Here is a 27,736-nt window from a genome sequence, read left to right as displayed (position 1 = left end):
AACCCCTGGCAAAAGTTACAATGTCTCTTAAGATACACAACTAATGGCGTAGCTATCAGGCAGACTGGAAAGAGTATCTAAAAAATGTGTATTTGTGTGAAGAACTGGCAGGAATCTCTATGACTCTCTTGAGGTAGCCAATGCCTCGTCACCAGCAGAATCAAATCAGCAACTTCTAGAAACCCCTTTCAAAAGTAACGATGTTTCCCTTAAGATACGCAACTAGTGGCGTATCGCTTCAGGCACACTGGAAACAGTATCTAAAAAATGTGTATTTGGGTGAGCAACTGGCACGAAACACTGTGACTCTCTTAGGGTAGCCAATATCTCGTCACCAGTATAATCACAGCTTCAAAGTCAAGAAACCGCTGGCAAGAGTAACGATGTTTCTCTTAAGATACACAACTAGTGGAGTATCGCTTCAGGCTGACTGGCCACAGTATCTCAAAATGTGTATTTGGGTGAGCAACTGGCAGGAAGCACTATGACTCTCTTAAGGTAGCCAATGCCTCGTCACCAACATAATCCCATCACCAACTTCAAGAAACCGCTTGCAAAGGTAACGAAGCTTCTCATAAGATACACAGCTAGTGGGGTGTCACTTGAGGCAGACTGGCCAAAGTATCAAAAAAATGTGTATTTGAGTGAGCAAGTAGAAGGAATCACTATGACACTCATAGGGTAGCCAATGCCTCGTCACCTGCATAATCACATCAGCAACTTCAAGAAACCCCTGGCAAAAGTTACAATGACTCTTAAGATACACAACTAGTGGCGTAGCTATCAGGCAGACTGGAAAGAGTATCTAAAAAATGTGTATTTGGGTGAGCAACTGGCACGAAACACTGCGACTCTCTTAGGGTAACCTATATCTCGTCACCAGTATAATCACATCATCAAAGTCAAGAAACCGCTGGCAAGAGTAACGATGTTTCTCTTAAGATACACAACTAGTGGCGTATCGCTTCAGGCAGACTTGCCACAGTATCTCAAAATGTGTATTTGGGTGAGCAACTGGCAGAAAGCACTATGACTCTCTTAAGGTAGCCAATGCCTCGTCACCAACATAATCCCATCACCAACTTCAAGAAACCGCTTGGAAAGGTAACGAAGCTTCTCATAAGATACACAACTAGTGGGGTGTCACTTGAGGCAGACTGGCCAAAGTATCAAAAAAAATGTGTATTTGGGTGAGCAACTAGCAGGAATCACTATGACACTCATAGGGTAGCCAATGCCTCGTCACCAGCATAATCACATCAGCAACTTCAAGAAACCCCTGGCAAAAGTTACAATGACTCTTAAGATACACAACTAGTGGCGTAGCTATCAGGCAGACTGGAAAGAGTATCTAAAAAATGTGTATTTGGGTGAAGAACTGGCAGGAATCTCTATGACTCTCTTGAGGTAGCCAATGCCTCGTCACCAGCAGAATCAAATCAGCAACTTCTAGAAACCCCTGGCAAAAGTAACGATGTTTCTCTTAAGATACACAACTAGTGGCGTATCGCTTCAGGCAGACTGGCCACAGTATCTCAAAATGTGTATTTGGGTGAGCAACTGGCAGGAAGCACTATGACTCTCTTAATGTAGCCAATGCCTCGTCACCAACATAATCCCATCACCAACTTCAAGAAACCGCTTGCAAAGGTAACAAAGCTTCTCATAAGATACACAGCTAGTGGGGTGTCACTTGAGGCAGACTGGCCAAAGTATCAAAAAAATGTGTATTTGGGTGAGCAACTAGCAGGAATCACTATGACACTCATAGGGTAGCCAATGCCTCGTCACCAGCATAATCACATCAGCAACTTCAAGAAACCCCTGGCAAAAGTTACAATGACTCTTAAGATACACAACTAGTGGCGTAGCTATCAGGCAGACTGGAAAGAGTATCTAAAAAATGTGTATTTGGGTGAAGAACTGGCAGGAATCTCTATGACTCTCTTGAGGTAGCCAATGCCTCGTCACCAGCAGAATGAAATCAGCAACTTCTAGAAACCCCTGGCAAAAGTAACGATGTTTCTCTTAAGATACACAACTAGTGGCGTATCGCTTCAGGCACACTGGAAACAGTATCTAAAAAATGTGTATTTGGGTGAGCAACTGGCACGAAACACTGTGACTATCTTAGGGTAACCAATATCTCGTCACCAGTATAATCACATCATCAAAGTCAAGAAACCGCTGGCAAGAGTAACGATGTTTCTCTTAAGATACACAACTAGTGGCGTATCGCTTCATGCAGACTGGCCACAGTATCTCAAAATGTGTATTTGGGTGAGCAACTGGCAGAAAGCACTATGACTCTCTTAAGGTAGCCAATGCCTCGTCACCAACATAATCCCATCATCAACTTCAAGAAACCGCTTGGAAAGGTAACGAAGCTTCTCATAAGATACACAACTAGTGGGGTGTCACTTGAGGCAGACTGGCCAAAGTATCAAAAAAATGTGTATTTGGGTGAGCAACTAGCAGGAATCACTATGACACTCATAGGGTAGCCAATGCCTCGTCACCAGCATAATCACATCAGCAACTTCAAGAAACCCCTGGCAAAAGTTACAATGACTCTTAAGATACACAACTAGTGGCGTAGCTATCAGGCAGACTGGAAAGAGTATCTAAAAAATGTGTATTTGGGTGAAGAACTGGCAGGAATCTCTATGACTCTCTTGAGGTAGCCAATGCCTCGTCACCAGCAGTATCAAATCAGCAACTTCTAGAAACCCCTGGCAAAAGTAACGATGTTTCTCTTAAGATACACAACTAGTGGCGTATCGCTTCAGGCAGACTGGCCACAGTATCTCAAAATGTGTATTTGGGTGAGCAACTGGCAGGAAGCATTATGACTCTCTTAAGGTAGCCAATGCCTCGTCACCAACATAATCCCATCACCAACTTCAAGAAATCGCTTGCAAAGGTAACGAAACTTCTCATAAGATACACAGCTAGTGGGGTGTCACTTGATGCAGACTGGCCAAAGTATCAAAAAAATGTGTATTTGGGTGAGCAACTAGCAGGAATCACTATGACACTCATAGGGTAGCCAATGTCTCGTCACCAGCATAATCACATCAGCAACTTCAAGAAACCCCTGGCAAAAGTTACAATGTCTCTTAAGATACACAACTAATGGCGTAGCTATCAGGCAGACTGGAAAGAGTATCTAAAAAATGTGTATTTGTGTGAAGAACTGGCAGGAATCTCTATGACTCTCTTGAGGTAGCCAATGCCTCGTCACCAGCAGAATCAAATCAGCAACTTCTAGAAACCCCTTTCAAAAGTAACGATGTTTCCCTTAAGATACGCAACTAGTGGCGTATCGCTTCAGGCACACTGGAAACAGTATCTAAAAAATGTGTATTTGGGTGAGCAACTGGCACGAAACACTGTGACTCTCTTAGGGTAGCCAATATCTCGTCACCAGTATAATCACAGCTTCAAAGTCAAGAAACCGCTGGCAAGAGTAACGATGTTTCTCTTAAGATACACAACTAGTGGAGTATCGCTTCAGGCTGACTGGCCACAGTATCTCAAAATGTGTATTTGGGTGAGCAACTGGCAGGAAGCACTATGACTCTCTTAAGGTAGCCAATGCCTCGTCACCAACATAATCCCATCACCAACTTCAAGAAACCGCTTGCAAAGGTAACGAAGCTTCTCATAAGATACACAGCTAGTGGGGTGTCACTTGAGGCAGACTGGCCAAAGTATCAAAAAAATGTGTATTTGAGTGAGCAAGTAGAAGGAATCACTATGACACTCATAGGGTAGCCAATGCCTCGTCACCTGCATAATCACATCAGCAACTTCAAGAAACCCCTGGCAAAAGTTACAATGACTCTTAAGATACACAACTAGTGGCGTAGCTATCAGGCAGACTGGAAAGAGTATCTAAAAAATGTGTATTTGGGTGAAGAACTGGCAGGAATCTCTATGACTCTCTTGAGGTAGCCAATGCCTAGTCACCAGCAGAATCAAATCAGCAATTTCTAGAAACCCCTGGCTAAAGTAACGATGTTTCTCTTAAGATACACAACTAGTGGCGTATCGCTTCAGGCAGACTGGCCACAGTATCCAAAATGTGTATTTGGGTGAGCAACTGGCAGGAAGCACTATGACTCTCTTAAGGTAGCCAATGCCTCGTCACCAACATAATCCCATCACCAACTTCTAGAAACCGCTTGCAAAGGTAACGAAACTTCTCATAAGATACACAGCTAGTGGGGTGTCACTTGAGGCAGACTGGCCAAAGTATCAAAAAAATGTGTATTTGGGTGAGCAACTAGCTGGAATCACTATGATACTCATAGGGTAGCCAATGCCTCGTCACCAGCATAATCACATAAGCAACTTCAAGAAACCCCTGGCAAAAGTTACAATGACTCTTAAGATACACAACTAGTGGCGTAGCTATCAGGCAGACTGGAAAGAGTATCTAAAAAATGTGTATTTGGGTGAAGAACTGGCAGGAATCTCTATGACTCTCTTGAGGTAGCCAATGCCTCGTCACCAGCAGAATCAAATCAGCAACTTCTATAAACCCCTGGCAAAAGTAACGATGTTTCTCTTAAGATACACAACCAGTGGCGTATCGCTTCAGGCACACTGGAAACAGTACCTAAAAAATGTGTATTTGGGTGAGCAACTGGCACGAAACACTGTGACTATCTTAGGGTAACCAATATCTCGTCACCAGTATAATCACATCTTCAAAGTCAAGAAACCGCTGGCAAGAGTAACGATGTTTCTCTTAAGATACACAACTAGTGGAGTATCGCTTCAGGCAGACTGGCCACAGTATCTCAAAATGTGTATTTGGGTGAGCAACTGGCAGGAAGCACTATGACTCTCTTAAGGTAGCCAATGCCTCGTCACCAACATAATCCCATCACCAACTTCAAGAAACCGCTTGCAAAGGTAACGAAACTTCTCATAAGATACACAGCTAGTGGGGTGTCACTTGAGGCAGACTGGCCAAAGTATCAAAAAAATGTGTATTTGGGTGAGCAACTAGCAGGAATCACTATGACACTCATAGGGTAGCCAATGCCTCGTCACCAGCATAATCACATAAGCAACTTCAAGAAACCCCTGGCAAAAGTTACAATGACTCTTAAGATACACAACTAGTGGCGTAGCTATCAGGCAGACTGGAAAGAGTATCTAAAAAATGTGTATTTGGGTGAAGAACTGGCAGGAATCTCTATGACTCTCTTGAGGTAGCCAATGCCTCGTCACCAGCAGAATCAAATCAGCAACTTCTAGAAACCCCTGGCAAAAGTAGCGATGTTTCTCTTAAGATACACAACTAGTGGCGTATCGCGTCAGGCAGACTGGCCACAGTATCTCAAAATTTGTATTTGGGTGAGCAACTGGCAGGAAGCACTATGACTCTCTTAAGGTAGCCAATGCCTCGTCACCAACATAATCCCATCACCAACTTCAAGAAACCGCTTGCAAAGGTAACGAAACTTCTCATAAGATACACAGCTAGTGGGGTGTCACTTGAGGCAGACTGGCCAAAGTATCAAAAAATGTGTATTTGGGTGAGCAACTAGCAGGAATCACTATGACACTCATAGGGTAGCCAATGCCTCGTCACCAGCATAATCACATCAGCAACTTCAAGAAACCCCTGGCAAAAGTTACAATGACTCTTACGATACACAACTAGTGGCGTAGCTATCAGGCAGACTGGAAAGAGTATCTAAAAAATGTGTATTTGGGTGAAAAACTGGCAGGAATCTCTATGACTCTCTTGAGGTAGCCAATGCCTCGTCACCAGCAGAATCAAATCAGCAACTTCTAGAAACCCCTGGCAAAAGTAACGATGTTTCTCTTAAGATACACAACTAGTGGCGTATCGCTTCAGGCACACTGGAAACAGTATCTAAAAATGTGTATTTGGGTGAGCAACTGGCACGAAACACTGTAACTATCTTAGGGTAACCAATATCCCGTCACCAGTATAATCACATCTTCAAAGGCAAGAAACCGCTGGCAAGAGTAACGATGTTTCTCTTAAGATAAACAACTAGTGGCGTATCGCTTCAGGCAGACTGGCCACAGTATCTCAAAATGTGTACTTGGGTGAGCAACTGGCAGAAAGCACTATGACTCTCTTAAGATAGTCAATGCCTCGTCACCAACATAATCACATCACCAAATTCAAGAGACCGCTTGCAAAGGTAACGAAGCTTCTCATAAGATACACAACTAGTGGGGTGTCACTTGAGGCAGACTGGCCAAAGTATCAAAAAAATGTGTATTTGGGTGAGCAACTAGCTGGAATCACTATGACACTCATAGGGTAGCCAATGCCTCGTCACCAGCATAATCACATCAGCAACTTCAAGAAACCCCTGGCAAAAGTTACAATGACTCTTAAGACACACAACTAGTGGCGTAGCTATCAGGCAGACTGGAAAGAGTATCTAAAAAATGTGTATTTGGGTGAAGAACTGGCAGGAATCTCTATGACTCTCTTGAGGTAGCCAATGCCTCGTCACCAGCAGAATCAAATCAGCAACTTCTAGAAACCCCTGGCAAAAGTAACGATGTTTCTCTTAAGATACACAACTAGTGGCGTATCGCTTCAGGCAGACTGGAAACAGTATCTAAAAAATGTGTATTTGGGTGAGCAACTGGCACGAAACACTGTGACTATCTTAGGGTAACCAATATCTCGTCACCAGTATAATCACATCTTCAAAGATAAGAAACCGCTGGCAAGAGTAACGATGTTTCTCTTAAGATACACAACTAGTGGAGTATCGCTTCAGGCAGACTGGCCACAGTATCTCAAAATGTGTATTTGGGTGAGCAACTGGCAGGAAGCACTATGACTCTCTTAAGGTAGCCAATGCCTCGTCACCAACATAATCCCATCACCAACTTCAAGAAACCGCTTGCAAAGGTAACGAAACTTCTCATAAGATACACAGCTAGTGGGGTGTCACTTGAGGCAGACTGGCCAAAGTATCAAAAAAATGTGTATTTGGGTGAGCAACTAGCAGGAATCACTATGACACTCATAGGGTAGCCAATGCCTCGTCACCAGCATAATCACATCAGCAACTTCAAGAAACCCCTGGCAAAAGTTACAATGACTCTTAAGATACACAACTAGTGGCTTAGCTATCAGGCAGACTGGAAAGAGTATCTAAAAAATGTGTATTTGGGTGAAGAACTGGCAGGAATCTCTATGACTCTCTTGAGGTAGCCAATGCCTCGTCACCAGCAGAATCAAATCAGCAACTTCTAGAAACCCCTGGCTAAAGTAACGATGTTTCTCTTAAGATACACAACTAGTGGCGTATCGCTTCAGGCAGACTGGCCACAGTATCTCAAAATGTGTATTTGGGTGAGCAACTGCAGGAAGCACTATGACTCTCTTAAGGTAGCCAATGCCTCGTCACCAACATAATCCCATCACCAACTTCAAGATACCGCTTGCAAAGGTAACGAAACTTCTCATAAGATACACAGCTAGTGGGGTGTCACTTGAGGCAGACTGGCCAAAGTATCAAAAAAATGTGTATTTGGGTGAGCAACTAGCTGGAATCACTATGACACTCATAGGGTAGCCAATGCCTCGTCACCAGCATAATCACATCAGCAACTTCAAGAAACCCCTGGCAAAAGTTACAATGACTCTTAAGACACACAACTAGTGGCGTAGCTATCAGGCAGACTGGAAAGAGTATCTAAAAAATGTGTATTTGGGTGAAGAACTGGCAGGAATCTCTATGACTCTCTTGAGGTAGCCAATGCCTCGTCACCAGCAGAATCAAATCAGCAACTTCTAGAAACCCCTGGCAAAAGTAACGATGTTTCTCTTAAGATACACAACTAGTGGCGTATCGCTTCAGGCAGACTGGAAACAGTATCTAAAAAATGTGTATTTGGGTGAGCAACTGGCACGAAACACTGTGACTATCTTAGGGTAACCAATATCTCGTCACCAGTATAATCACATCTTCAAAGATAAGAAACCGCTGGCAAGAGTAACGATGTTTCTCTTAAGATACACAACTAGTGGAGTATCGCATCAGGCAGACTGGCCACAGTATCTCAAAATGTGTATTTGGGTGAGCAACTGGCAGGAAGCACTATGACTCTCTTAAGGTAGCCAATGCCTCGTCACCAACATAATCCCATCACCAACTTCAAGAAACCGCTTGCAAAGGTAACAAAACTTCTCATTAGATACACAGCTAGTGGGGTGTCACTTGAGGCAGACTGGCCAAAGTATCAAAAAAATGTGTATTTGGGTGAGCAACTAGCAGGAATCACTATGACACTCATAGGGTAGCCAATGCCTCGTCACCAGCATAATCACATCAGCAACTTCAAGAAACCCCTGGCAAAAGTTACAATGACTCTTAAGATACACAACTAGTGGCTTAGCTATCAGGCAGACTGGAAAGAGTATCTAAAAAATGTGTATTTGGGTGAAGAACTGGCAGGAATCTCTATGACTCTCTTGAGGTAGCCAATGCCTCGTCACCAGCAGAATCAAATCAGCAACTTCTAGAAACCCCTGGCTAAAGTAACGATGTTTCTCTTAAGATACACAACTAGTGGCGTATCGCTTCAGGCAGACTGGCCACAGTATCTCAAAATGTGTATTTGGGTGAGCAACTGGCAGGAAGCACTATGACTCTCTTAAGGTAGCCAATGCCTCGTCACCAACATAATCCCATCACCAACTTCAAGAAACCGCTTGCAAAGGTAACGAAACTTCTCATAAGATACACAGCTAGTGGGGTGTCACTTGAGGCAGACTGGCCAAAGTATCAAAAAAATGTGTATTTGGGTGAGCAACTAGCTGGAATCACTATGACATTCATAGGGTAGCCAATGCCTCGTCACCAGCATAATCACATAAGCAACTTCAAGAAACCCCTGGCAAAAGTTACAATGACTCTTAAGATACACAACTAGTGGCGTAGCTATCAGGCAGACTGGAAAGAGTATCTAAAAAATGTGTATTTGGGTGAAGAACTGGCAGGAATCTCTATGACTCTCTTGAGGTAGCCAATGCCTCGTCACCAGCAGAATCAAATCAGCAACTTCTAGAAACCCCTGGCAAAAGTAGCGATGTTTCTCTTAAGATACACAACTAGTGGCGTATCGCGTCAGGCAGACTGGCCACAGTATCTCAAAATTTGTATTTGGGTGAGCAACTGGCAGGAAGCACTATGACTCTCTTAAGGTAGCCAATGCCTCGTCACCAACATAATCCCATCACCAACTTCAAGAAACCGCTTGCAAAGGTAACGAAACTTCTCATAAGATACACAGCTAGTGGGGTGTCACTTGAGGCAGACTGGCCAAAGTATCAAAAAATGTGTATTTGGGTGAGCAACTAGCAGGAATCACTATGACACTCATAGGGTAGCCAATGCCTCGTCACCAGCATAATCACATCAGCAACTTCAAGAAACCCCTGGCAAAAGTTACAATGACTCTTACGATACACAACTAGTGGCGTAGCTATCAGGCAGACTGGAAAGAGTATCTAAAAAATGTGTATTTGGGTGAAGAACTGGCAGGAATCTCTATGACTCTCTTGAGGTAGCCAATGCCTCGTCACCAGCAGAATCAAATCAGCAACTTCTAGAAACCCCTGGCAAAAGTAACGATGTTTCTCTTAAGATACACAACTAGTGGCGTATCGCTTCAGGCACACTGGAAACAGTATCTAAAAATGTGTATTTGGGTGAGCAACTGGCACGAAACACTGTAACTATCTTAGGGTAACCAATATCCCGTCACCAGTATAATCACATCTTCAAAGGCAAGAAACCGCTGGCAAGAGTAACGATGTTTCTCTTAAGATACACAACTAGTGGCGTATCGCTTCAGGCAGACTGGCCACAGTATCTCAAAATGTGTACTTGGGTGAGCAACTGGCAGAAAGCACTATGACTCTCTTAAGATAGTCAATGCCTCGTCACCACCATAATCACATCACCAAATTCAAGAAACCGCTTGCAAAGGTAACGAAGCTTATCATAAGATACACAACTAGTGGGGTGTCACTTGAGGCAGACTGGCCAAAGTATCAAAAAAATGTGTATTTGGGTGAGCAACTAGCTGGAATCACTATGACACTCATAGGGTAGCCAATGCCTCGTCACCAGCATAATCACATCAGCAACTTCAAGAAACCCCTGACAAAAGTTACAATGACTCTTAAGACACACAACTAGTGGCGTAGCTATCAGGCAGACTGGAAAGAGTATCTAAAAAATGTGTATTTGGGTGAAGAACTGGCAGGAATCTCTATGACTCTCTTGAGGTAGCCAATGCCTCGTCACCAGCAGAATCAAATCAGCAACTTCTAGAAACCCCTGGCAAAAGTAACGATGTTTCTCTTAAGATACACAACTAGTGGCGTATCGCTTCAGGCACACTGGAAACAGTATCTAAAAAATGTGTATTTGGGTGAGCAACTGGCACGAAACACTGTGACTATCTTAGGGTAACCAATATCTCGTCACCAGTATAATCACATCTTCAAAGATAAGAAACCGCTGGCAAGAGTAACGATGTTTCTCTTAAGATACACAACTAGTGGAGTATCGCTTCAGGCAGACTGGCCACAGTATCTCAAAATGTGTATTTGGGTGAGCAACTGGCAGGAAGCACTATGACTCTCTTAAGGTAGCCAATGCCTCGTCACCAACATAATCCCATCACCAACTTCAAGAAACCGCTTGCAAAGGTAACGAAACTTCTCATAAGATACACAGCTAGTGGGGTGTCACTTGAGGCAGACTGGCCAAAGTATCAAAAAAATGTGCATTTGGGTGAGCAACTAGCAGGAATCACTATGACACTCATAGGGTAGCCAATGCCTCGTCACCAGCATAATCACATCAGCAACTTCAAGAAACCCCTGGCAAAAGTTACAATGACTCTTAAGATACACAACTAGTGGCTTAGCTATCAGGCAGACTGGAAAGAGTATCTAAAAAATGTGTATTTGGGTGAAGAACTGGCAGGAATCTCTATGACTCTCTTGAGGTAGCCAATGCCTCGTCACCAGCAGAATCAAATCAGCAACTTCTAGAAACCCCTGGCTAAAGTAACGATGTTTCTCTTAAGATACACAACTAGTGGCGTATCGCTTCAGGCAGACTGGCCACAGTATCTCAAAATGTGTATTTGGGTGAGCAACTGGCAGGAAGCACTATGACTCTCTTAAGGTAGCCAATGCCTCGTCACCAACATAATCCCATCACCAACTTCAAGAAACCGCTTGCAAAGGTAACGAAACTTCTCATAAGATACACAGCTAGTGGGGTGTCACTGGAGGCAGACTGGCCAAAGTATCAAAAAAATGTGTATTTGGGTGAGCAACTAGCTGGAATCACTATGACACTCATAGGGTAGCCAATGCCTCGTCACCAGCATAATCACATAAGCAACTTCAAGAAACCCCTGGCAAAAGTTACAATGACTCTTAAGATACACAACTAGTGGCGTAGCTATCAGGCAGACTGGAAAGAGTATCTAAAAAATGTGTATTTGGGTGAAGAACTGGCAGGAATCTCTATGACTCTCTTGAGGTAGCCAATGCCTCGTCACCAGCAGAATCAAATCAGCAACTTCTAGAAACCCCTGGCAAAAGTAACGATGTTTCTCTTAAGATACACAACTAGTGGCGTATCGCTTCAGGCAGACTGGCCACAGTATCTCAAAATGTGTATTTGGGTGAGCAACTGGCAGGAAGCACTATGACTCTCTTAAGGTAGCCAATGCCTCGTCACCAACATAATCCCATCACCAACTTCAAGAAACCGCTTGCAAAGGTAACGAAACTTCTCATAAGATACACAGCTAGTGGGGTGTCACTTGAGGCAGACTGGCCAAAGTATCAAAAAATGTGTATTTGGGTGAGCAACTAGCAGGAATCACTATGACACTCATAGGGTAGCCAATGCCTCGTCACCAGCATAATCACATCAGCAACTTCAAGAAACCCCTGGCAAAAGTTACAATGACTCTTACGATACACAACTAGTGGCGTAGCTATCAGGCAGACTGGAAAGAGTATCAAAAAAATGTGTATTTGGGTGAAGAACTGGCAGGAATCTCTATGACTCTCTTGAGGTAGCCAATGCCTCGTCACCAGCAGAATCAAATCAGCAACTTCTAGAAACCCCTGGCAAAAGTAACGATGTTTCTCTTAAGATACACAACTAGTGGCGTATCGCTTCAGGCACACTGGAAACAGTATCTAAAAAATGTGTATTTGGGTGAGCAACTGGCACGAAACACTGTAACTATCTTAGGGTAACCAATATCCCGTCACCAGTATAATCACATCTTCAAAGGCAAGAAACCGCTGGCAAGAGTAACGATGTTTCTCTTAAGATACACAACTAGTGGCGTATCGCTTCAGGCAGACTGGCCACAGTATCTCAAAATGTGTATTTGGGTGAGCAACTGGCAGGAAGCACTATGACTCTCTTATGGTAGCCAATGCCTCGTCACCAACATAATCCCATCACCAACTTCAAGAAACCGCTTGCAAAGGTAACGAAACTTCTCATAAGATACACAGCTAGTGGGGTGTCACTTGAGGCAGACTGGCCAAAGTATCAAAAAAATGTGTATTTGGGTGAGCAACTAGCTGGAATCACTATGACACTCATAGGGTAGCCAATGCCTCGTCACCAGCATAATCACATCAGCAACTTCAAGAAACCCCTGGCAAAAGTTACAATGACTCTTAAGACACACAACTAGTGGCGTAGCTATCAGGCAGACTGGAAAGAGTATCTAAAAAATGTGTATTTGGGTGAAGAACTGGCAGGAATCTCTATGACTCTCTTGAGGTAGCCAATGCCTCGACGCCAGCAGAATCAAATCAGCAACTTCTAGAAACCCCTGGCAAAAGTAACGATGTTTCTCTTAAGATACACAACTAGTGGCGTATCGCTTCAGGCACACTGGAAACAGTATCTAAAAAATGTGTATTTGGGTGAGCAACTGGCACGAAACACTGTGACTATCTTAGGGTAACCAATATCTCGTCACCAGTATAATCACATCTTCAAAGTCAAGAAACCGCTGGCAAGAGTAACGATGTTTCTCTTAAGATACACAACTAGTGTAGTATCGCTTCAGGCAGACTGGCCACAGTATCTCAAAATGTGTATTTGGGTGAGCAACTGGCAGGAAGCACTATGACTCTCTTAAGGTAGCCAATGCCTCGTCACCAACATAATCCCATCACCAACTTCAAGAAACCGCTTGCAAAGGTAACGAAACTTCTCATAAGATACACAGCTAGTGGGGTGTCACTTGAGGCAGACTGGCCAAAGTATCAAAAAAATGTGTATTTGGGTGAGCAACTAGCAGGAATCACTATGACACTCATAGGGTAGCCAATGCCTCGTCACCAGCATAATCACATCAGCAACTTCTAGAAACCCCTGGCAAAAGTTACAATGACTCTTAAGATACACAACTAGTGGCTTAGCTATCAGGCAGACTGGAAAGAGTATCTAAAAAATGTGTATTTGGGTGAAGAACTGGCAGGAATCTCTATGACTCTCTTGAGGTAGCCAATGCCTCGTCACCAGCAGAATCAAATCAGCAACTTCTAGAAACCCCTGGCTAAAGTAACGATGTTTCTCTTAAGATACACAACTAGTGGCGTATCGCTTCAGGCAGACTGGCCACAGTATCTCAAAATGTGTATTTGGGTGAGCAACTGGCAGGAAGCACTATGACTCTCTTAAGGTAGCCCATGCCTCGTCACCAACATAATCCCATCACCAACTTCAAGAAACCGCTTGCAAAGGTAACGAAACTTCTCATAAGATACACAGCTAGTGGGGTGTCACTTGAGGCAGACTGGCCAACGTATCAAAAAAATGTGTATTTGGGTGAGCAACTAGCTGGAATCACTATGACACTCATAGGGTAGCCAATGCCTCGTCACCAGCATAATCACATAAGCAACTTCAAGAAACCCCTGGCAAAAGTTACAATGACTCTTAAGATACACAACTAGTGGCGTAGCTATCAGGCAGACTGGAAAGAGTATCTAAAAAATGTGTATTTGGGTGAAGAACTGGCAGGAATCTCTATGACTCTCTTGAGGTAGCCAATGCCTCGTCACCAGCAGAATCAAATCAGCAACTTCTAGAAACCCCTGGCAAAAGTAACGATGTTTCTCTTAAGATACACAACTAGTGGCGTATCGCTTCAGGCAGACTGGCCACAGTATCTCAAAATTTGTATTTGGGTGAGCAACTGGCAGGAAGCACTATGACTCTCTTAAGGTAGCCAATGCCTCGTCACCAACATAATCCCATCACCAACTTCAAGAAACCGCTTGCAAAGGTAACGAAACTTCTCATAAGATACACAGCTAGTGGGGTGTCACTTGAGGCAGACTGGCCAAAGTATCAAAAAATGTGTATTTGGGTGAGCAACTAGCAGGAATCACTATGACACTCATAGGGTAGCCAATGCCTCGTCACCAGCATAATCACATCAGCAACTTCAAGAAACCCCTGGCAAAAGTTACAATGACTCTTACGATACACAACTAGTGGCGTAGCTATCAGGCAGACTGGAAAGAGTATCTAAAAAATGTGTATTTGGGTGAAGAACTGGCAGGAATCTCTATGACTCTTTTGAGGTAGCCAATGCCTCGTCACCAGCAGAATCAAATCAGCAACTTCTAGAAACCCCTGGCAAAAGTAACGATGTTTCTCTTAAGATACACAACTAGTGGCGTATCGCTTCAGGCACACTGGAAACAGTATCTAAAAATGTGTATTTGGGTGAGCAACTGGCACGAAACACTGTAACTATCTTAGGGTAACCAATATCCCGTCACCAGTATAATCACATCTTCAAAGGCAAGAAACCGCTGGCAAGAGTAACGATGTTTCTCTTAAGATACACAACTAGTGGCGTATCGCTTCAGGCAGACTGGCCACAGTATCTCAAAATGTGTATTTGGGTGAGCAACTGGCAGGAAGCACTATGACTCTCTTATGGTAGCCAATGCCTCGTCACCAACATAATCCCATCACCAACTTCAAGAAACCGCTTGCAAAGGTAACGAAACTTCTCATAAGATACACAGCTAGTGGGGTGTCACTTGAGGCAGACTGGCCAAAGTATCAAAAAAATGTGTATTTGGGTGAGCAACTAGCTGGAATCACTATGACACTCATAGGGTAGCCAATGCCTCGTCACCAGCATAATCACATCAGCAACTTCAAGAAACCCCTGGCAAAAGTTACAATGACTCTTAAGACACACAACTAGTGGCGTAGCTATCAGGCAGACTGGAAAGAGTATCTAAAAAATGTGTATTTGGGTGAAGAACTGGCAGGAATCTCTATGACTCTCTTGAGGTAGCCAATGCCTCGACGCCAGCAGAATCAAATCAGCAACTTCTAGAAACCCCTGGCAAAAGTAACGATGTTTCTCTTAAGATACACAACTAGTGGCGTATCGCTTCAGCCACACTGGAAACAGTATCTAAAAAATGTGTATTTGGGTGAGCAACTGGCACGAAACACTGTGACTATCTTAGGGTAACCAATATCTCGTCACCAGTATAATCACATCTTCAAAGTCAAGAAACCGCTGGCAAGAGTAACGATGTTTCTCTTAAGATACACAACTAGTGTAGTATCGCTTCAGGCAGACTGGCCACAGTATCTCAAAATGTGTATTTGGGTGAGCAACTGGCAGGAAGCACTATGACTCTCTTAAGGTAGCCAATGCCTCGTCACCAACATAATCCCATCACCAACTTCAAGAAACCGCTTGCAAAGGTAACGAAACTTCTCATAAGATACACAGCTAGTGGGGTGTCACTTGAGGCAGACTGGCCAAAGTATCAAAAAAATGTGTATTTGGGTGAGCAACTAGCAGGAATCACTATGACACTCATAGGGTAGCCAATGCCTCGTCACCAGCATAATCACATCAGCAACTTCTAGAAACCCCTGGCAAAAGTTACAATGACTCTTAAGATACACAACTAGTGGCTTAGCTATCAGGCAGACTGGAAAGAGTATCTAAAAAATGTGTATTTGGGTGAAGAACTGGCAGGAATCTCTATGACTCTCTTGAGGTAGCCAATGCCTCGTCACCAGCAGAATCAAATCAGCAACTTCTAGAAACCCCTGGCTAAAGTAACGATGTTTCTCTTAAGATACACAACTAGTGGCGTATCGCTTCAGGCAGACTGGCCACAGTATCTCAAAATGTGTATTTGGGTGAGCAACTGGCAGGAAGCACTATGACTCTCTTAAGGTAGCCCATGCCTCGTCACCAACATAATCCCATCACCAACTTCAAGAAACCGCTTGCAAAGGTAACGAAACTTCTCATAAGATACACAGCTAGTGGGGTGTCACTTGAGGCAGACTGGCCAACGTATCAAAAAAATGTGTATTTGGGTGAGCAACTAGCTGGAATCACTATGACACTCATAGGGTAGCCAATGCCTCGTCACCAGCATAATCACATAAGCAACTTCAAGAAACCCCTGGCAAAAGTTACAATGACTCTTAAGATACACAACTAGTGGCGTAGCTATCAGGCAGACTGGAAAGAGTATCTAAAAAATGTGTATTTGGGTGAAGAACTGGCAGGAATCTCTATGACTCTCTTGAGGTAGCCAATGCCTCGTCACCAGCAGAATCAAATCAGCAACTTCTAGAAACCCCTGGCAAAAGTAACGATGTTTCTCTTAAGATACACAACTAGTGGCGTATCGCTTCAGGCAGACTGGCCACAGTATCTCAAAATTTGTATTTGGGTGAGCAACTGGCAGGAAGCACTATGACTCTCTTAAGGTAGCCAATGCCTCGTCACCAACATAATCCCATCACCAACTTCAAGAAACCGCTTGCAAAGGTAACGAAACTTCTCATAAGATACACAGCTAGTGGGGTGTCACTTGAGGCAGACTGGCCAAAGTATCAAAAAATGTGTATTTGGGTGAGCAACTAGCAGGAATCACTATGACACTCATAGGGTAGCCAATGCCTCGTCACCAGCATAATCACATCAGCAACTTCAAGAAACCCCTGGCAAAAGTTACAATGACTCTTACGATACGCAACTAGTGGCGTAGCTATCAGGCAGACTGGAAAGAGTATCTAAAAAATGTGTATTTGGGTGAAGAACTGGCAGGAATCTCTATGACTCTTTTGAGGTAGCCAATGCCTCGTCACCAGCAGAATCAAATCAGCAACTTCTAGAAACCCCTGGCAAAAGTAACGATGTTTCTCTTAAGATACACAACTAGTGGCGTATCGCTTCAGGCACACTGGAAACAGTATCTAAAAATGTGTATTTGGGTGAGCAACTGGCACGAAACACTGTAACTATCTTAGGGTAACCAATATCCCGTCACCAGTATAATCACATCTTCAAAGGCAAGAAACCGCTGGCAAGAGTAACGATGTTTCTCTTAAGATACACAACTAGTGGCGTATCGCTTCAGGCAGACTGGCCACAGTATCTAAAAATGTGTACTTGGGTGAGCAACTGGCAGAAAGCACTATGACTCTCTTAAGATAGTCCATGCCTCGTCACCAACATAATCACATCACCAAATTCAAGAAACCGCTTGCAAAGGTAACGAAGCTTCTCATAAGATACACAACTAGTGGGGTGTCACTTGAGGCAGACTGGCCAAAGTATCAAAAAAATGTGTATTTGGGTGAGCAACTAGCTGGAATCACTATGACACTCATAGGGTAGCCAATGCCTCGTCACCAGCATAATCACATCAGCAACTTCAAGAAAACCCTGGCAAAAGTTACAATGACTCTTAAGACACACAACTAGTGGCGTAGCTATCAGGCAGACTGGAAAGAGTATCTAAAAAATGTGTATTTGGGTGAAGAACTGGCAGGAATCTCTATGACTCTCTTGAGGTAGCCAATGCCTCGTCACCAGCAGAATCAAATCAGCAACTTCTAGAAACCCCTGGCAAAAGTAACGATGTTTCTCTTAAGATACACAACTAGTGGCGTATCGCTTCAGGCACACTGGAAACAGTATCTAAAAAATGTGTATTTGGGTGAGCAACTGGCACGAAACACTGTGAATATCTTAGGGTAACCAATATCTCGTCACCAGTATAATCACATCTTCAAAGTCAAGAAACCGCTGGCAAGAGTAACGATGTTTCTCTTAAGATACACAACTAGTGGAGTATCGCTTCAGGCAGACTGGCCACAGTATCTCAAAATGTGTATTTGGGTGAGCAACTGGCAGGAAGCACTATGACTCTCTTAAGGTAGCCAATGCCTTGTCACCAACATAATCCCATCACCATCTTCAAGAAACCGCTTGCAAAGGTAACGAAACTTCTCATAAGATACACAGCTAGTGGGGTGTCACTTGAGGCAGACTGGCCAAAGTATCAAAAAAATGTGTATTTGGGTGAGCAACTAGCAGGAATCACTATGACACTCATAGGGTAGCCAATGCCTCGTCACCAGCATAATCACATCAGCAACTTCTAGAAACCCCTGGCAAAAGTTACAATGACTCTTAAGATACACAACTAGTGGCTTAGCTATCAGGCAGACTGGAAAGAGTATCTAAAAAATGTGTATTTAGGTGAAGAACTGGCAGGAATCTCTATGACTCTCTTGAGGTAGCCAATGCCTCGTCACCAGCAGAATCAAATCAGCAACTTCTAGAAACCCCTGGCTAAAGTAACGATGTTTCTCTTAAGATACACAACTAGTGGCGTATCGCTTCAGGCAGACGCCACAGTATCTCAAAATGTGTATTTGGGTGAGCAACTGGCAGGAAGCACTATGACTCTCTTAAGGTAGCCAATGCCTCATCACCAACATAATCCCATCACCAACTTCAAGAAACCGCTTGCAAAGGTAACGAATCTTCTCATAAGATACACAGCTAGTGGGGTGTCACTTGAGGCAGACTGGCCAAAGTATCAAAAAAATGTGTATTTGGGTGAGCAACTAGCTGGAATCACTATGACACTCATAGGGTAGGCAATGCCTCGTCACCAGCATAATCACATAAGCAACTTCAAGAAACCCCTGGCAAAAGTTACAATGACTCTTAAGATACACAACTAGTGGCGTAGCTATCAGGCAGACTGGAAAGAGTATCTAAAAAATGTGTATTTGGGTGAAGAACTGGCAGGAATCTCTATGACTCTCTTGAGGTAGCCAATGCCTCGTCACCAGCAGAATCAAATCAGCAACTTCTAGAAACCCCTGGCAAAAGTAACGATGTTTCTCTTAAGATACACAACTAGCGGCGTATCGCTTCAGGCAGACTGGCCACAGTATCTCAAAATGTGTATTTGGGTGAGCAACTGGCAGGAAGCACTATGACTCTCTTAAGGTAGCCAATGCCTCGTCACCAACATAATCCCATCACCAACTTCAAGAAACCGCTTGCAAAGGTAACGAAACTTCTCATAAGATACACAGCTAGTGGGGTGTCACTTGAGGCAGACTGGCCAAAGTATCAAAAAAATGTGCATTTGGGTGAGCAACTAGCAGGAATCACTATGACACTCATAGGGTAGCCAATGCCTCGTCACCAGCATAATCACATCAGCAACTTCAAGAAACCCCTGGCAAAAGTTACAATGACTCTTAAGATACACAACTAGTGGCTTAGCTATCAGGCAGACTGGAAAGAGTATCTAAAAAATGTGTATTTGGGTGAAGAACTGGCAGGAATCTCTATGACTCTCTTGAGGTAGCCAATGCCTCGTCACCAGCAGAATCAAATCAGCAACTTCTAGAAACCCCTGGCAAAAGTAACGATGTTTCTCTTAAGATACACAACTAGTGGCGTATCGCTTCAGGCACACTGGAAACAGTGTCTAAAAAATGTGTATTTGGGTGAGCAACTGGCACGAAACACTGTAACTATCTTAGGGTAACCAATATCTCGTCACCAGTATAGTCACATCTTCAAAGGCAAGAAACCGCTGGCAAGAGTAACGATGTTTCTCTTAAGATACACAACTAGTGGCGTATCGCTTCAGGCAGACTGGCCACAGTATCTCAAAATGTGTATTTAGGTGAGCAACTGGCAGGAAGCACTATGACTCTCTTAAGGTAGCCAATGCCTCGTCACCAACATAATCCCATCACCAACTTCAAGAAACCGCTTGCAAAGGTAACGAAACTTCTCATAAGATACACAGCTAGTGGGGTGTCACTTGAGGCAGACTGGCCAAAGTATCAAAAAAATGTGTATTTGGGTGAGCAACTAGCTGGAATCACTATGACACTCATAGGGTAGCCAATGCCTCGTCACCAGCATAATCACATAAGCAACTTCAAGAAACCCCTGGCAAAAGTTACAATGACTCTTAAGATACACAACTAGTGGCGTAGCTATCAGGCAGACTGGAAAGAGTATCTAAAAAATGTGTATTTGGGTGAAGAACTGGCAGGAATCTCTATGACTCTCTTGAGGTAGCCAATGCCTCGTCACCAGCAGAATCAAATCAGCAACTTCTAGAAACCCCTGGCAAAAGTAACGATGTTTCTCTTAAGATACACAACTAGTGGCGTATCGCTTCAGGCAGACTGGCCACAGTATCTCAAAATTTGTATTTGGGTGAGCAACTGGCAGGAAGCACTATGACTCTCTTAAGGTAGCCAATGCCTCGTCACCAACATAATCCCATCACCAACTTCAAGAAACCGCTTGCAAAGGTAACGAAACTTCTCATAAGATACACAGCTAGTGGGCTGTCACTTGAGGCAGACTGGCCAAAGTATCAAAAAATGTGTATTTGGGTGAGCAACTAGCAGGAATCACTATGACACTCATAGGGTAGCCAATGCCTCGTCACCAGCATAAACACATCAGCAACTTCAAGAAACCCTTGGCAAAAGTTACAATGACTCTTACGATACACAACTAGTGGCGTAGCTATCAGGCAGACTGGAAAGAGTATCTAAATAATGTGTATTTGGGTGAAGAACTGGCAGGAATCTCTATGACTCTCTTGAGGTAGCCAATGCCTCGTCACCAGCAGAATCAAATCAGCAACTTCTAGAAACCCCTGGCAAAAGTAACGATGTTTCTCTTAAGATACACAACTAGTGGCGTATCGCTTCAGGCACACTGGAAACAGTATCTAAAAAATGTGTATTTGGGTGAGCAACTGGCACGAAACACTGTGACTATCTTAGGGTAACCAATATCTCGTCACCAGTATAATCACATCTTCAAAGTCAAGAAACCGCTGGCAAGAGTAACGATGTTTCTCTTAAGATACACAACTAGTGGGGTATCGCTTCAGGCAGACTGGCCACAGTATCTCAAAATGTGTATTTGGGTGAGCAACTGGCAGGAAGCACTATGACTCTCTTAAGGTAGCCAATGCCACGTCACCAACATAATCCCATCACCAACTTCAAGAAACCGCTTGCAAAGGTAACGAAACTTCTCATAAGATACACAGCTAGTGGGGTGTCACTTGAGGCAGACTGGCCAAAGTATCAAAAAAATGTGTATTTGGGTGAGCAACTAGCAGGAATCACTATGACACTCATAGGGTAGCCAATGCCTCGTCACCAGCATAATCACATCAGCAACTTCAAGAAACCCCTGCCAAAAGTTACAATGACTCTTAAGATACACAACTAGTGGCTTAGCTATCAGGCAGACTGGAAAGAGTATCTAAAAAATGTGTATTTGGGTGAAGAACTGGCAGGAATCTCTATGACTCTCTTGAGGTAGCCAATGCCTCGTCACCAGCAGAATCAAATCAGCAACTTCTAGAAACCCCTGGCTAAAGTAACGATGTTTCTCTTAAGATACACAACTAGTGGCGTATCGCTTCAGGCAGACTGGCCACAGTATCTCAAAATGTGTATTTGGGTGAGCAACTGGCAGGAAGCACTATGACTCTCTTAAGGTAGCCAATGCCTCGTCACCAACATAATCCCATCACCAACTTCAAGAAACCGCTTGCAAAGGTAACGAAACTTCTCATAAGATACACAGCTAGTGGGGTGTCACTTGAGGCAGACTGGCCAAAGTATCAAAAAAATGTGTATTTGGGTGAGCAACTAGCTGGAATCACTATGACACTCATAGGGTAGCCAATGCCTCGTCACCAGCATAATCACATAAGCAACTTCAAGAAACCCCTGGCAAAAGTTACAATGACTATTAAGATACACAACTAGTGGCGTAGCTATCAGGCAGACTTTAAAGAGTATCTAAAAAATGTGTATTTGGGTGAAGATCTGGCAGGAATCTCTATGACTCTCTTGAGGTAGCCAATGCCTCGTCACCAGCAGAATCAAATCAGCAACTTCTAGAAACCCCTGGCAAAAGTAACGATGTTTCTCTTAAGATACACAACTAGTGGCGTATCGCTTCAGGCAGACTGGCCACAGTATCTCAAAATGTGTATTTGGGTGAGCAACTGGCAGGAAGCACTATGACTCTCTTAAGGTAGCCAATGCCTCGTCACCAACATAATCCCATCACCAACTTCAAGAAACCGCTTGCAAAGGTAACGAAACTTCTCATAAGATACACAGCTAGTGGGGTGTCACTTGAGGCAGACTGGCCAAAGTATCAAAAAATGTGTATTTGGGTGAGCAACTAGCAGGAATCACTATGACACTCATAGGGTAGCCAATGCCTCGTCACCAGCATAATCACATCAGCAACTTCAAGAAACCTCTGGCAAAAGTTACAATGACTCTTACGATACACAACTAGTGGCGTAGCTATCAGGCAGACTGGAAAGAGTATCTAAAAAATGTGTATTTGGGTGAAGAACTGGCAGAAATCTCTATGACTCTCTTGAGGTAGCCAATGCCTCGTCACCAGCAGAATCAAATCATCAACTTCTAGATACCCCTGGCAAAAGTAACGATGTTTCTCTTAAGATACACAACTAGTGGCGTATCGCTTCAGGCACACTGGAAACAGTATCTAAAAAATGTGTATTTGGGTGAGCAACTGGCACGAAACACTGTAACTATCTTAGGGTAACCAATATCTCGTCACCAGTATAGTCACATCTTCAAAGGCAAGAAACCGCTGGCAAGAGTAACGATGTTTCTCTTAAGATACACAACTAGTGGCGTATCGCTTCAGGCAGACTGGCCACAGTATCTCAAAATGTGTACTTGGGTGAGCAACTGGCAGAAAGCACTATGACTCTCTTAAGGTAGTCAATGCCTCGTCACCAACATAATCCCATCACCAAATTCAAGAAACCGCTGGCAAAGGTAACGAGGCTTCTCATAAGATACACAACTAGTGGGGTGTCACTTGAGGCAGACTGGCCAAAGTATCAAAAAAATGTGTATTTGGGTGAGCAACTAGCAGGAATCACTATGACACTCATAGGGTAGCCAATGCCTCGTCACCAGCATAATCACATCAGCAACTTCAAGAAACCCCTGGCAAAAGTTACAATGACTCTTAAGATACACAACTAGTGGCGTAGCTATCAGGCAGACTGGAAAGAGTATCTAAAAAATGTGTATTTGGGAGAAGAACTGGCAGGAATCTCTATGACTCTCTTCAGGTAGCCAATGCCTCGTCACCAGCAGAATCAAATCAGCAACTTCTAGAAACCCCTGGCAAAAGTAACGATGTTTCTCTTAAGATACACAACTAGTGGCGTATCGCTTCAGGCACACTGGAAGCAGTATCAAAAAAATGTGTATTTGGGTGAGCAACTTGCACGAAACACTGTGACTATCTTAGGGTAAGCAATATCTCGTCACCAGTATAATCACATCTTCAAAGTCAAGAAACCGCTGGCAAGAGTAACGATGTTTCTCTTGCGATACACAACTAGTGGCGTATCGCTTCAGGCAGACTGGCCACAGTATCTCAAAATGTGTATTTGGGTGAGCAACTGGCAGGAAGCACTATGACTCTCTTAAGGTAGCCAATGCCTCGTCACCAACATAATCCCATCACCAACTTCAAGAAACCGCTAGCAAAGGTAACGAAACTTCTCATAAGATACACAGCTAGTGGGGTGTCACTTGAGGCAGACTGGCCAAAGTATCAAAAAAATATGTATTTGGGTGAGCAATTAGCAGGAATCACTATGACACTCATAGGGTAGCCAATGCCTCGTCACCAGCATAATCACATCAGCAACTTCAAGAAACCCCTGGCAAAAGTTACAATGACTCTTAAGATACACAACTAGTGGCGTAGCTATCAGGCAGACTGGAAAGAGTATCTAAAAAATGTGTATTTGGGAGAAGAACTGGCAGGAATCTCTATGACTCTCTTGAGGTAGCCAATGCCTCGTCACCAGCAGAATCAAATCAGCAACTTCTAGAAACCCCTGGCTAAAGTAACGATGTTTCTCTTAAGATACACAACTAGTGGCGTATCGCTTCAGGCAGACTGGCCACAGTATCTCAAAATGTGTATTTGGGTGAGCAACTGGCAGGAAGCACTATGACTCTCTTAAGGTAGCCAATGCCTCGTCACCAACATAATCCCATCACCAACTTCAAGAAACCGCTTGCAAAGGTAACGAAACTTCTCATAAGATACACAGCTAGTGGGGTGTCACTTGAGGCAGACTGGCCAAAGTATCAAAAAAATGTGTATTTGGGTGAGCAACTAGCTGGAATCACTATGACACTCATAGGGTAGCCAATGCCTCGTCACCAGCATAATCACATAAGCAACTTCAAGAAACCCCTGGCAAAAGTTACAATGACTCTTAAGATACACAACTAGTGGCGTAGCTATCAGGCAGACTTTAAAGAGTATCTAAAAAATGTGTATTTGGGTGAAGATCTGGCAGGAATCTCTATGACTCTCTTGAGGTAGCCAATGCCTCGTCACCAGCAGAATCAAATCAGCAACTTCTAGAAACCCCTGGCAAAAGTAACGATGTTTCTCTTAAGATACACAACTAGTGGCGTATCGCTTCAGGCAGACTGGCCACAGTATCTCAAAATGTGTATTTGGGTGAGCAACTGGCAGGAAGCACTATGACTCTCTTAAGGTAGCCAATGCCTCGTCACCAACATAATCCCATCACCAACTTCAAGAAACCGCTTGCAAAGGTAACGAAACTTCTCATAAGATACACAGCTAGTGGGGTGTCACTTGAGGCAGACTGGCCAAAGTATCAAAAAATGTGTATTTGGGTGAGCAACTAGCAGGAATCACTATGACACTCATAGGGTAGCCAATGCCTCGTCACCAGCATAATCACATCAGCAACTTCAAGAAACCTCTGGCAAAAGTTACAATGACTCTTACGATACACAACTAGTGGCGTAGCTATCAGGCAGACTGGAAAGAGTATCTAAAAAATGTGTATTTGGGTGAAGAACTGGCAGAAATCTCTATGACTCTCTTGAGGTAGCCAATGCCTCGTCACCAGCAGAATCAAATCATCAACTTCTAGATACCCCTGGCAAAAGTAACGATGTTTCTCTTAAGATACACAACTAGTGGCGTATCGCTTCAGGCACACTGGAAACAGTATCTAAAAAATGTGTATTTGGGTGAGCAACTGGCACGAAACACTGTAACTATCTTAGGGTAACCAATATCTCGTCACCAGTATAGTCACATCTTCAAAGGCAAGAAACCGCTGGCAAGAGTAACGATGTTTCTCTTAAGATACACAACTAGTGGCGTATCGCTTCAGGCAGACTGGCCACAGTATCTCAAAATGTGTACTTGGGTGAGCAACTGGCAGAAAGCACTATGACTCTCTTAAGGTAGTCAATGCCTCGTCACCAACATAATCCCATCACCAAATTCAAGAAACCGCTGGCAAAGGTAACGAAGCTTCTCATAAGATACACAACTAGTGGGGTGTCACTTGAGGCAGACTGGCCAAAGTATCAAAAAAATGTGTATTTGGGTGAGCAACTAGCAGGAATCACTATGACACTCATAGGGTAGCCAATGCCTCGTCACCAGCATAATCACATCAGCAACTTCAAGAAACCCCTGGCAAAAGTTACAATGACTCTTAAGATACACAACTAGTGGCGTAGCTATCAGGCAGACTGGAAAGAGTATCTAAAAAATGTGTATTTGGGAGAAGAACTGGCAGGAATCTCTATGACTCTCTTCAGGTAGCCAATGCCTCGTCACCAGCAGAATCAAATCAGCAACTTCTAGAAACCCCTGGCAAAAGTAACGATGTTTCTCTTAAGATACACAACTAGTGGCGTATCGCTTCAGGCACACTGGAAGCAGTATCAAAAAAATGTGTATTTGGGTGAGCAACTTGCACGAAACACTGTGACTATCTTAGGGTAAGCAATATCTCGTCACCAGTATAATCACATCTTCAAAGTCAAGAAACCGCTGGCAAGAGTAACGATGTTTCTCTTGCGATACACAACTAGTGGCGTATCGCTTCAGGCAGACTGGCCACAGTATCTCAAAATGTGTATTTGGGTGAGCAACTGGCAGGAAGCACTATGACTCTCTTAAGGTAGCCAATGCCTCGTCACCAACATAATCCCATCACCAACTTCAAGAAACCGCTAGCAAAGGTAACGAAACTTCTCATAAGATACACAGCTAGTGGGGTGTCACTTGAGGCAGACTGGCCAAAGTATCAAAAAAATATGTATTTGGGTGAGCAATTAGCAGGAATCACTATGACACTCATAGGGTAGCCAATGCCTCGTCACCAGCATAATCACATCAGCAACTTCAAGAAACCCCTGGCAAAAGTTACAATGACTCTTAAGATACACAACTAGTGGCGTAGCTATCAGGCAGACTGGAAAGAGTATCTAAAAAATGTGTATTTGGGAGAAGAACTGGCAGGAATCTCTATGACTCTCTTGAGGTAGCCAATGCCTCGTCACCAGCAGAATCAAATCAGCAACTTCTAGAAACCCCTGGCTAAAGTAACGATGTTTCTCTTAAGATACACAACTAGTGGCGTATCGCTTCAGGCAGACTGGCCACAGTATCTCAAAATGTGTATTTGTGTGAGCAACTGACAGGAAGCACTATGACTCTCTTAAGGTAGCCAATGCCTCGTCACCAACATAATCCCATCACCAACTTCAAGAAACCGCTTGCAAAGGTAACGAAACTTCTCATAAGATACACAGCTAGTGGGGTGTCACTTGAGGCAGACTGGCCAAAGTATCAAAAAAATGTGTATTTGGGTGAGCAACTAGCTGGAATCACTATGACACTCATAGGGTAGCCAATGCCTCGTCACCAGCATAATCACATAAGCAACTTCAAGAAACCCCTGGCAAAAGTTACAATGACTCTTAAGATACACAACTAGTGGCGTAGCTATCAGGCAGACTGGAAAGAGTATCTAAAAAATGTGTATTTGGGTGAAGAACTGGCAGGAATCTCTATGACTCTCTTGAGGTAGCCAATGCCTCGTCACCAGCAGAATCAAATCAGCAACTTCTAGAAACCCCTGGCAAAAGTAACGATGTTTCTCTTAAGATACACCACTAGTGGCGTATCGCTTCTGGCAGACTGGCCACAGTATCTCAAAATGTGTATTTGGGTGAGCAACTGGCAGGAAGCACTATGACTCTCTTAAGGTAGCCAATGCCTCGTCACCAACATAATCACATCACCAACTTCAAGAAACCGCTTGCAAAGGTAACGAAACTTCTCATAAGATACACAGCTAGTGGGGTGTCACTTGAGGCAGACTGGCCAAAGTATCAAAAAAATTTGTATTTGGGTGAGCAACTAG

Source organism: Schistocerca nitens, chromosome 3, assembly GCF_023898315.1.
Source record: "Schistocerca nitens isolate TAMUIC-IGC-003100 chromosome 3, iqSchNite1.1, whole genome shotgun sequence".
Taxonomy (NCBI): Eukaryota; Metazoa; Arthropoda; class Insecta; order Orthoptera; family Acrididae; genus Schistocerca; species Schistocerca nitens.
Note: the sequence above shows the minus strand (reverse complement) of the source record.